Source organism: Carcharodon carcharias, chromosome 12 (genome assembly GCF_017639515.1).
Source record: "Carcharodon carcharias isolate sCarCar2 chromosome 12, sCarCar2.pri, whole genome shotgun sequence".
Lineage (NCBI taxonomy): Eukaryota > Metazoa > Chordata > Chondrichthyes > Lamniformes > Lamnidae > Carcharodon > Carcharodon carcharias.
Genome location: NC_054478.1, coordinates 45408360 through 45419475, shown reverse-complemented (window position 1 = coordinate 45419475; position 11116 = coordinate 45408360).

The following is an 11116-nucleotide window of genomic DNA, read 5'->3' as shown; positions in this document are numbered from 1 at the left end:
TATGGCATAAATATTACTTGCCACTTATTAGTCCAACAATGAATGTTGTCCAGCTCTTGCTGCATATGGACACAGACTGCTTAGTATCTAATGAGTCATGAATGGTGCTGAACATTGTGCAGTATTCAATGAACATCCCTCTTTTGACCTTATGATGAAAGGAATGTGATTGATGAAGCAGCTGAAGATGGTTGGGCCTGGAGCTCTACCCTGAGGACTACCCTCAGTCTACCCTCAGTCCCAGGACTGAGATGATTGACCTCCAACAACCACAACCATCTTCTTTTATGCTAGCTATTATTCCAATCAGTAGAGAGTTTTCCCCTTCTCATTGACTTCAGTATTGCTAGGGTTCCTTGATGCCACACTCAGTCAAGTCCTGCCTTGATGGCAAGGGTTGTCACTTATCTCTTGAGTTCAGCTCTTTTGTTCATGTTTGAACCAAGGAGGTAATGAGGTTAGGAGCTGAGTGGCCCTGGTGGAGTCCAAATTGAGCACTAGCAAGCAGATTATTACTGAGCAAGTGCCACTTGATAGCACTGTTGATGACATCTTCCAAGCCTTTGCTGTTTTTCCCTGGATAATGTCTAACTTCCTGAACATTGTTTGAGTTGCACTCATCCAGAGTGTTCCACCATGTGCCGTGGTCAGTTTCCTCAGTTGTTTTCCAGCCAGACCAGCTCTCCTAAAAGATGTTATAATATCTATACATACATTATTGTGGAAGAAGCAGAAGCAAAAATGCTGCTCCCAACTCAGCATTAGATCCATGGACTGCTGCTCACCCACCTTGCAATTGCCTTCCCACCTCACAACTCTACAACTTTCCTTTCGGCCTTAGCTGCAATCTTAGCTGACCAGTGTTGGTGCTCACTGAGGACAGTGAGCTGCCTTTGGACCTGTGACTGGCATCTGCATCCCACCAGTGATAAACAAATGAGACCTTCGGACTGATTTCCCTTGGTACTGCTCCTTTAGGCATGTGTACTTTGCTCCACACTTGGAGCGAAGCACCCATTCAGCCATGATCTGATTTTGGGGGATTGTTAATAAAATATACTATCAGAGGTAGTGTGCCAACAAATTTAAAGTACAGAAATCTGGTGAGAGATAGACAAAATCTGATAACTTGCAGGTCTCTGGAGCTCTTAGTGCTTCAGTCCCTGAGTTCAAAAACCCAAGGTCTAGGAAATTAATCTTCACTCCAGTTTGCACCCAGAAAAGACAGTAGTATTTGAGTGGAGGTGATCGTTTACTTGTTGCTGCCATCAGATGTACAAGAACTAAGCTAACATGATTGATTGCAATCGTGACAAGTAAATTTAAAATTGCAAGCCATTTGAAGAAGACCAATTAACTTGCTTCTGCTTAATTTTCCAAAATGCTGGAGATGTCCAAATATGAATCCAATCAAAATAGCTATGGTCTAATCCAGAAAATATTGAAGATAACTCTGTAGAGCAGCTGGGAGTGATCTTTCAGGGTTGGGATCAAGAGACATGTGGACAATGTAGAGGGAGCTTTACTCTTCAGCCATATGTTATACCTGAGCTGGTAGTGTTTGATACTGATGATGAATGTTTAAATTAAGAAAATATTCCATCATCCTTCGTTGATGTGTCTCATTTTGACATGCAAGACTATTGACCAAAGTCTTTAAAGAAGAGTCAATAGCTTCAAAGAAAGCTTAGTAGGTATGCCTTACATAATGTTTATAAACTTCTACTACATACTGAGGATTGGCAGATCAATTGAATAACTCAAACTGGCTTTGTTGAATTTAGACTTTAGGAGAACATTGCATCTAAGTTTAGGAATGTATGAGCAACTTATTATTGTGTTTGTTCCAGTGTCGGCCCATGCCAGATATGTAGGCTGTACTTGCCAAAAACTGGTGGATCGTATCAAACAGCACATCCCTTCAACTGTTCATAAAAGGCAGCGTACTGACAGTACTCAACCAACCCGTGCTTGCAAAACTCGGAACATAATGTTTAACATTAGATGTGATTTCACAATTGGGCAAAATTTGCTGAATAATCCCGATTGTGCCAAGAATTACACTAACAACCAATTTAAGATTATCCGTTGGGCTCGCAATATAGTTTACCTATACTTGCTAGAAGCTATATCCATTCATATAAAAGGACCTTTCCTCTGCGGGCAAAAGGAATATATCCACATATTGCACTTTTTTTGAAAAAACAGAAGCATGGGGGACAATAGCTCCCTGGTGCTTTTGCCATGTCAACATCTTGACCAATCAGAGCTGACCTGCCAACCAATCACCACCCCTTTTTCTCATGCTGTACAAATTGTTGTTACCTTTGAAATTGGCATTCTTGAGTCCTGATGAGTGCAAGACAAAAAGCTTCAACAACATGTTTCTTTTTTCAGCAATACTTAAGTTCTGCACTACCAGGTGACTGCTTGCTATAACTACAAGCTGCAAAAAATGATATTTTTGGTTCCTATCACCTCAAGGTATTGTTATTTAAAGAAGAAAAAAATGCAAAAAACTAGTGTGATAGTTTTCTATTAATCGCTTATTACTTAATGTCATGCATTTTGTTTTACACTGTGTGTTGTTTTGGTCTCCTTATTTAAGGAAAGATGTAAATGCGTTGGAGGTGGTTCAGAGGAGGTTTACTGGATTGATATCTAGAATGAGTGGGTTGCCTTGTGAGGATATGTTGGACAGACTGGGCTTGTTTCCTCTAGAGTTTAGAAGACTGGGGCGATTTGATTGAAATAGATAACATTCTGAATGGTTTTGACAAGGTGGACATGAAAAGGATGTTTTCTCTTGTTGGTGAGTCCAAACTAGGGGGCAGTGCTTTAAAATAGGAGGTTGCCCTTTTAGGACAGAGGTGAGGAAAAAAATTCTCAGAGGATTGTGCAACTCTGGAATTCTCTGCCTCAGATGGTGGTGGAGACAGTTCATTGACTATTTTTAAGGCAGAGTTAGGCAAGGGAATCAAAGGTTATCAGGGATAGATGGGAATGTGGAACTTGAAACACAAACAGAAAAGCCATGTTCTTATTGAATGGTGAAGCAGGCTCGAGGAGCTGAATGACCTACTTCTGCTCCTATTTTGTATATTCATGTGTCCATCTTGCCTTAGAAAGTATCAGCTTCAAGTGTACAGTTTAATGCTATTGGTCCCTGGAGTAATAGTAAATCTTATTAGGCTCTTCCAAGATTTAATCACCATGAACCTTGAAACTATCAATAAAACTGAAAAAAAATCTTCAACATGGTGACACAGTACTTTGGAGAACAAAAGTGATATGTAACTCAAAATTTTGACCGTGTTGCTGAATCACCAATTTTAAGCATGCTTCTGTGAGAAGCTGGCCAATACAGGCCTGACATATCCCCAAAGGAAATTGCAGCAAAAGCCACTATCAGCTTTTCTCACAAACTGCCTTATAACCAGCTTTATCATGATATCTCAGTAAGGCTTCCTGCCCAGTCTCCTAATCTGCAGTTAATGGAATTCCTATGGACACTGAAGGGGATTGGGAACAAAAATTGAGGTAATTCATACAATTTGAGAAGAGATGAGAAAAAGCCAGCTCTGGCTGAGCTGCAATTTCAATCTAAATATTTCTAACTGCATTTTATGTTAGTGCCTTTATCTTGTGGCATGATCGGCATTTGAATCATAATGAGAAGGTAAAAGATCAAGAGGCAGAACTTGAATTTTTCTTTTTGAAATGAAAGCTTTATGAAATGCAGATCTTCTGCCTTGACACCCTGTTTTCTTTATGATGTCACAGTCAGTCCCTAAGTAAGAATTATTGTGTTGGATTTCAGATTCCGTACTGAAATTGCCCTTTGCAGTTCAGAATCAACTAACTAGTGCCCTCAAGTGGCCAAAAAATGCAGACGACGATGGATAAATTGTTTCTGTAGTTTGGGATGACTTTTAGACATAGCTGAACTTCTTGATCCATTTCATGGCAGTGCAGTTATCGACAAGTGATTTTATATTATTTTTAGATGAGACATTAAAGCAAAGTCTTGTCTGCCTTTGCACATGATGGTAAACAATCCCCTGGCACTATTTAAAGGTTCGGAAGGTTCCCTGATGTCCTGGTCAACGTTTTCCCTCCAACCACTGCCACCAAAATAAAACAGATATTCCATTTACCATCTGTCCATTGTCTGCTCCACTTCAAAACAGCCTTCAGACTTTCACTCAATGCTGTCACTTGGGAAAACATGATTCAATGATAACAAAATAGAAGTGAGCATTATTCCTTGAATGCAACAGTGATTTTATACAATCAGAATACTTTTTAAACAGGCACAATTTATTAATTTTAATTTTCTGACTATATTATTTATTAATGATCACTTTCTAATATTTGAGATTAAAAGGCAAATTTGATCACATTCTTCCAAAACTGGTTTAATTGTAGAGCGTGTTGAAAATTCATCCAATTATTCAAAGTATAGGTTCCAGTTACAACAGTGTTGAAAAATATTTGCATTAAAATGTGAATTACTATAGAGCTTTTGAAAACCCACCACCATCTATTTCATTCATGATAGAATACACGCATGGAATAACTCTGGGTTGACTCTCACATATGGTGTCTTAGCTGTTCTCAGTCACACCTAAATATGTCCATAAGCTGCAGAGGAGAAAATGTGCAGTATTCATGTTCTGATTGCTATTCTGTGATCCTGCTGTAAGTGAGAATGCATGGTTATCAAAAAGGTTTGGGTTTACCTGTGCTACCTTTATGGCCACCAGACAATGTATCAGAGGATTGTTGAACTGTACGCTCACATATGTCAATACATAAGGGCAGAAATTTGAAGGAGGCACAATATAGTATATACTCCAAATGGTGGGCAATAGAGATAAAGTCTCTGCTCCCCAATGGCAGTTCCTCCAGAAAGAATAGTTTTAGATGTAAACACATTTAAGCATTCAATGGTCAGTTAAGCCTCCAATTAGCTGTCATCATACAAATAAAAAAGTGTTCAAAATGGGTAGGCTTGATAAAAAATGGATGCTCTGCTCAATGCTGCCAATGCATTTAGTTAACATCATGTCCTATTATGCTTTTAAAGCTTACTGAAACACCTAGGAATTGCATGTCATTTTTACATCAGTGATTTCTCCAATGTGACTCTAAGACTGTATGGGGAAGCCTAAATGAAATCCTGTTTCAGAATGCTTGATCTAATAGTGATTCATACTGTCATCCACAGTCAGGAGCATTAAAGACTGAAACCTGTAGATATCTCCCTAGATACCGACAGCCCAGAGATGGCTTAAATGGGAAGCATTTATTACTTGATGTAGTTTTCACTCAGCTTCTATTGGTTCAGCCAAAGCAAACAAAACTGCCCTTTTTGGGGATGTTTATGCTTGAATGTCAATCGAGAATGGGAGTGAAGCTCTGGTCTCTGATTTGAGGGCAATATCTTTGCAATTGACGCACATTTTCAAACAACATTGAACATTTTCAAGTGACACCTTTACCCTTACATTAAAACGATCAGTGCATACGTATTCAGCCAACCAATGAAAACTGAGGAAAAATCAGCCCTTAAGTCAACATGACATCTGATGAACTGTGTGTGGGAAAACTGTATTTGTGTGAAAATTGAAACTTTGCACTTATTTGGGATAACAAAACCTCTATTAATTGGGGATGAATCATAAGCTGTCATCACTGACAATGATGGACATACTATCATCATCTTGTACAATAAACCCTCCTTACTTGTCCATGATTGAATAAAGCTTAATTTATAAAAAAATCAGATATTTTGATAAATTTGTGCATGTTAGTTCATGCAAGTTTCAAAGTACTTAAAGTTGCATTGAATTAAACTCATAATATGAGTGTGTATATTACAGAAAACAATGTCAATCAAATAAGTATAATATGACCTTAGAAACTGTGCAATGAGGCATTTTAGGGCTTGAACACAAAAATCTAGGCTAATACTCCAGTATTGAGGGAGTGCGGTACTCTCAGGTGGACATAAAAAAAATCCCATGAGATTATTTTGAAGAGCAGGGAAACTGTCCCAAGTCTTCTGGCCAATATTTAAAATGTGGACTAATTGTAAGTGCATTTGAGTAACACTGCACATTTTCCTCTATTTTTTTGTCAATTTTCATTTTCGCCCACCATGAGAGTGTTTAAGAATAACAGAGCAATGCAATGTTAAAATATTTGGACCCACGGTTATGTGATTGATTAAGTTGCTGATTAATTAATCCTATGACATTAATGATGCCATGTGGCAGTGATTGGTTTTAAAAATAAAGCTGTCCAAGTCCTATTTCAAAGAACAGCATGTTATATATTGTATTAAACCTATTGAATTTAACTAGGGTTACACACAAACAATATACAACATCATTTAGTGCTTTGGATGTATTGACCTTAAATGACTAAAATCACATTTTTAGTATTTTTATTATTGATCAAGCTGTTGAGCACCTTGTATAGAAACATAGAAAATAGGAGCAGGAGTAGGTCATTCAGTCCTTCGAGCCTGCTCTGCCATTCAATATAATCATGGTTGACCGTTTATCTCAACACCATACTCCCGTGCTCTTCCCATATCCTTTGACATCTTCAGAGTCCAGAAATGTAAGGATTTTTAGACACAATAAGATTTTACATCTGTTCAAGGATAAAGTCCTAAAACATGGTTTACTACCTACACCAAGCAATATGCTAGGACCAAAGAATAATCACTTTTCAAACCAAACATTATCATTTGTAAAGGCGATGATATAACTTTCATGGGTGTCATGAATATATATGAAGGTTATGATAATTCATTACAAAGAGCCTGGGATGAGAAAGTGAGGAAGTATCAGCATTTAAGTGATAAAGTTATTGAGTTAACTCATGGTTGGAATGTTAAATATTTTGGATTTGTTGTTGGACAAGGGGTATAGGGTATAAACAAAATAATTCATTGATGAAGTTTCTGAGAATCACTAAATCTAAAGACTTCGCCCAATGAGTATCAAGGTTTACTATGCTTTTGACACTGTAACCTCTACAAATTTTTATGGACAATTGATTTCGCCTCATATTAGATTATTTTAGATTTGGTATTGTAATTGTAGTTTTAAATACGTTTTTTAGTTTTTATGTGTTTTTAGTAATAAAGTTTGTTAGTTCTAAATCTAATAATTGCTATCGACACTATCAAATGATGAAGGATGTTATCCACCTTGTCTACTGAAAGGTGTCTTGCTCAGCTCTCGAACCCACTCTGACCTTGGTTGATTCTGTGGTTACAATGATTTGACATTTTGCCTTTTAACGTCACCTTTTGCCCCTATTTCACTGGCGGTTTGGATTTGTTCATGGACGAGCTACATTAAAACTTGAAATATACATTGATAGTATATCGATGTTTTGTAATCCATCAATTTTTTGTTAGTATGTACAAGAATCAAGTTTTGCTGCACATGATATGAAGTTAGGCTTGGCTAGTTAACTTCAAATGAGAGAAAAAAAGCATCCCACTCAATCCTGTCAGATTCACAGCTGCATGATATGTCAAAATTACTCCCTTCAAGTCTAAGATGATCTACTGTATAATTGATGGACAATATTAGCAATTCATCTGAACCCTATCTTCCCTAAAATATTTTTATTTTTGAACATTTTAAAATGTTTACTCATGTTTACCCATTCATCGTAGAGATTCTGTTTAACTAGCTCTTAGATCAAGTGAACTTATTGACAATGTGACCTGGATTTTAACCTGCTGATGAGTTCTGTTAGGGTTGGATGTTTTAAGTTTGGGAAACCCAGAAGGACGGATTTCCCAAATGTCCTGCAGAAATTAACTGCGTGCAGGGTGCCTTTAAGTCAGGATCCTGCCCACAGGCAGCCTGATTGGCAGGCTGGTGGCCTATCGGGTCAAAAGCCGGCTTCATAGGGCCAAAGCCTGCGAGAGCAGGTAGGTGTATTTGGAATCTGACAGAGGCTCGGGGGGTTGGATGAGATGGGGTGACAGAGATGATGTTCAAATCAAGGGTGGTTCAGATTGCGGGGGTCAGTTGCAGGAGGGTTCAGATTGCAGGAGAGCTCCAGGTCACAGGCGATGGGGGAGGAAGGTTGGTGGGGTCAGTGGTGGTCCAGGTGTCCTGTTTGGGGTTCAATAATGTTCCAATATTCCACTGGGGGAGTAGCTGCTAGTCAGAGGAGGTTGCCTCATGGCAGCAAGACAGAGAAATTGTAGGGTGCTGGATGTTGGGGGGAGGATACAGTTAGAGCATTGGGTGTAGGTTGTGTTCTATTGTGATGTACATGTACCTTTTAGAGATATATTATAAACCTGCTGTCCATCACTGTCCACTACAAGATAGGACGTGATCTATAATCCCATGTACTCTGTAGACAGAGCAGCGTAGCAGTCCTACAGGTCAGATATATCTACAGAGCCTTCCAGTTGCCTTTGTATGTATGTAGTATTATCTCAAATAAAGAACCTACATTATTGCTTTACTAATCCTTTCATGATTGGTATGTTTGCAATAAACAGAAGAATGCAACATGTTAGGGGTTTCTAGCAGATTTGACAAGGTGGAGAAAACAACCCTTGTTCCTTCTGGTCCACAAGCAGTGCCATGAAGACATTTAGCTGGATTCAACATAGCTGACTCTTTAGAGCTGTTGAGTACCCCCAGGAAACACAGCCATGTATGATTAAAAATAGAATGGCCATTAAAGTGAAGCATCACAGTCTCATTTTATTATTTAAGTTACCAACCAGCTTCTCACAAGCAGGTTGGTCACCCACCCATCATCCTGCCTCTGCTGAAACTGGAAGTGGACGGGTTTGAGGCAGGTCTGGTTCCTGTTTCAGATTTCTTGCATGACTTCAACACACCTGTTTTTGCAAGTAAAACCTCATCTTGCTGTGCAGATGCTTAACAGAATTTGAATTTGTGATTGAATTTGGCATCTCTATCAGGTGACAAATTACAATGAGTATGCTTTCATAGTTATGACTAACAATGTGATGTGGTCAGAATGTAATGTGCTGCTGGCTTTTAGGGTAACCTGACAGCATGCATATTTAAAGAGACCTAAAAATATGGTTTCTTCATTCTGATGCTATTTCACCTTTGAATTCAGGCCCGCTGGGTATGGAAAATTCCCATGTAACACTAATAATACACAATTCCATCCCTGTTTTATTTCTTAGCATTACCAGTTGAAAGCTTCCTATACATTTAAGTGAGCAAAGCCCTTGGCTTTGGGCTAACACATCTCTGAGTTTACCAACACTTCCCACAAACCAAGTAGTTGAAAATCAGGAGATGCATGCAGAGTGGATGTGGCCCTCATTTTAAATGCGATGTTCCTTTAAGTATTTTTATCATCAAACTTTTTAAAAGGACTTTTATTCGTGTTTACTTATTGATCTCAAGAAGTCTATTTAGTTAGCTTTTCTGTGAGGTGTGCTTATTCACTTGATGTGTAGCTTTTAAACAACAATCTGACATTAGGCTATATTCGTTCCCCTAACAAGAAACTACTCGTGATGACTTATAAAATCCTGTGTAATGTATGTGGTGTGCAAATTATGAAGTGCATCGAGAACATTTTAATCTGTTGATGGTAGGACGATGGCAGAACTGTTGTTCCTGTCAATCAATAGGTTTAAAATACACTCCATCAAGCATTTCCCTGTCATTAAGATGCATTAAATAATCAAGCACATTTGTGAACCAATGTTACAGCTCTACAAATAAAGCAATAATTAAAGCAGCTTAATACTGTAGAAGGCATCTGCAGACAAACATCCTGTCATTCTACAAAATGGACCCTAAATTATATCTTGGCTAATTTCAAGAAGGTAACAATCACTTGCATGAATACTAAAAGAGATTTTGTTTAAGGTTTGTACTTTGGGGTGCTGTGAGAGAGAGCAAAAATAAACTGTTCAGTAAAAATGTAATAATTAGAATAACCATTGTATTTAATCTCATTAACCACATATTAGTAATTATTAATTCATTGGCATATTATAACCTGTGGCATGTTATAAACTAGAACTTGACAAAGATCAGTTAGCAGGGAGCAGTGATTTAAAGTAATTGACAGAGGTTGATGGAGGCTCTGGAACTCACTACCTGAAAGTGTAGTAAAGGCAGAAATCCCCACCACATTTAAAAAACACTTGGATATGCACTTGAAGTTCTGTTATCTGCAGGGCAAAGGACCAAAAGCTGGAAAGTGGCATTAGGCTGATTAGCTCTTATTTGGCTGGCAGAGATATGATGGGCCAAATGGCCACCTTCTCTGCTGTAAATTTTCCATGTTTCTAGGTAACAGATGAAGGTAATTAACATGTAAGTCAGTCTGACTATAAGTATTTTATTTGCATAATTGTTAAACAAGTAAAATTTAAGAAAATAACCTTATCTTTAGAGGAAGACTGCAAGCTAATTTTTTTCATACAAATGCACATATAAATTTAACCAGACTTTTTAAAACACATTTACCTGAGAAATATAATATTCTCAATATAAAACAATGTGAAAAATAAACCTTGGTGACTTGTGCATAAAAGTAAAACTTGTTCCATCTGTACATAATAAAGTTAGAACTTAATCTGTACATACAATATGGGCTAATTTTATCCAGATCATGATACTGGACCAAATCATTATGGGGCTAAAAGCAAAATACTGTGGATGCTGGAAACCTGAAATGGAAACAGGAAATGCTGGAAATACTCAGTCAGTCAAGCAGCATCTGTGAAGGAGAAAGGGAGTTAACTTCTCAGGCTGATTATCTTTTGTCAGAAATGGAACATGTCAGTTTTGTAACAGGCTTTAAACAAGTACAGAGGCAGGGAAAGGGGAGGGACATAGAGCAAAAGGGAAAGCCTGTGACAGGGCCGGAGGCAGGAAAGATTAAATGACAAAAGGTCTGATGGTGCAAGGCAAAGGGAAATGGTAATGGGATAAGTAAAGAAATGAAAGATAGATGTAGCCCTGGCATAAATGGGAATAGCAGGATCAGCAACAACAACCACTTCCAAAAGATGGGGGCAGAGTTTATGAACTGAAACTGTTGTATTCAGCAGATGAAAAAAATT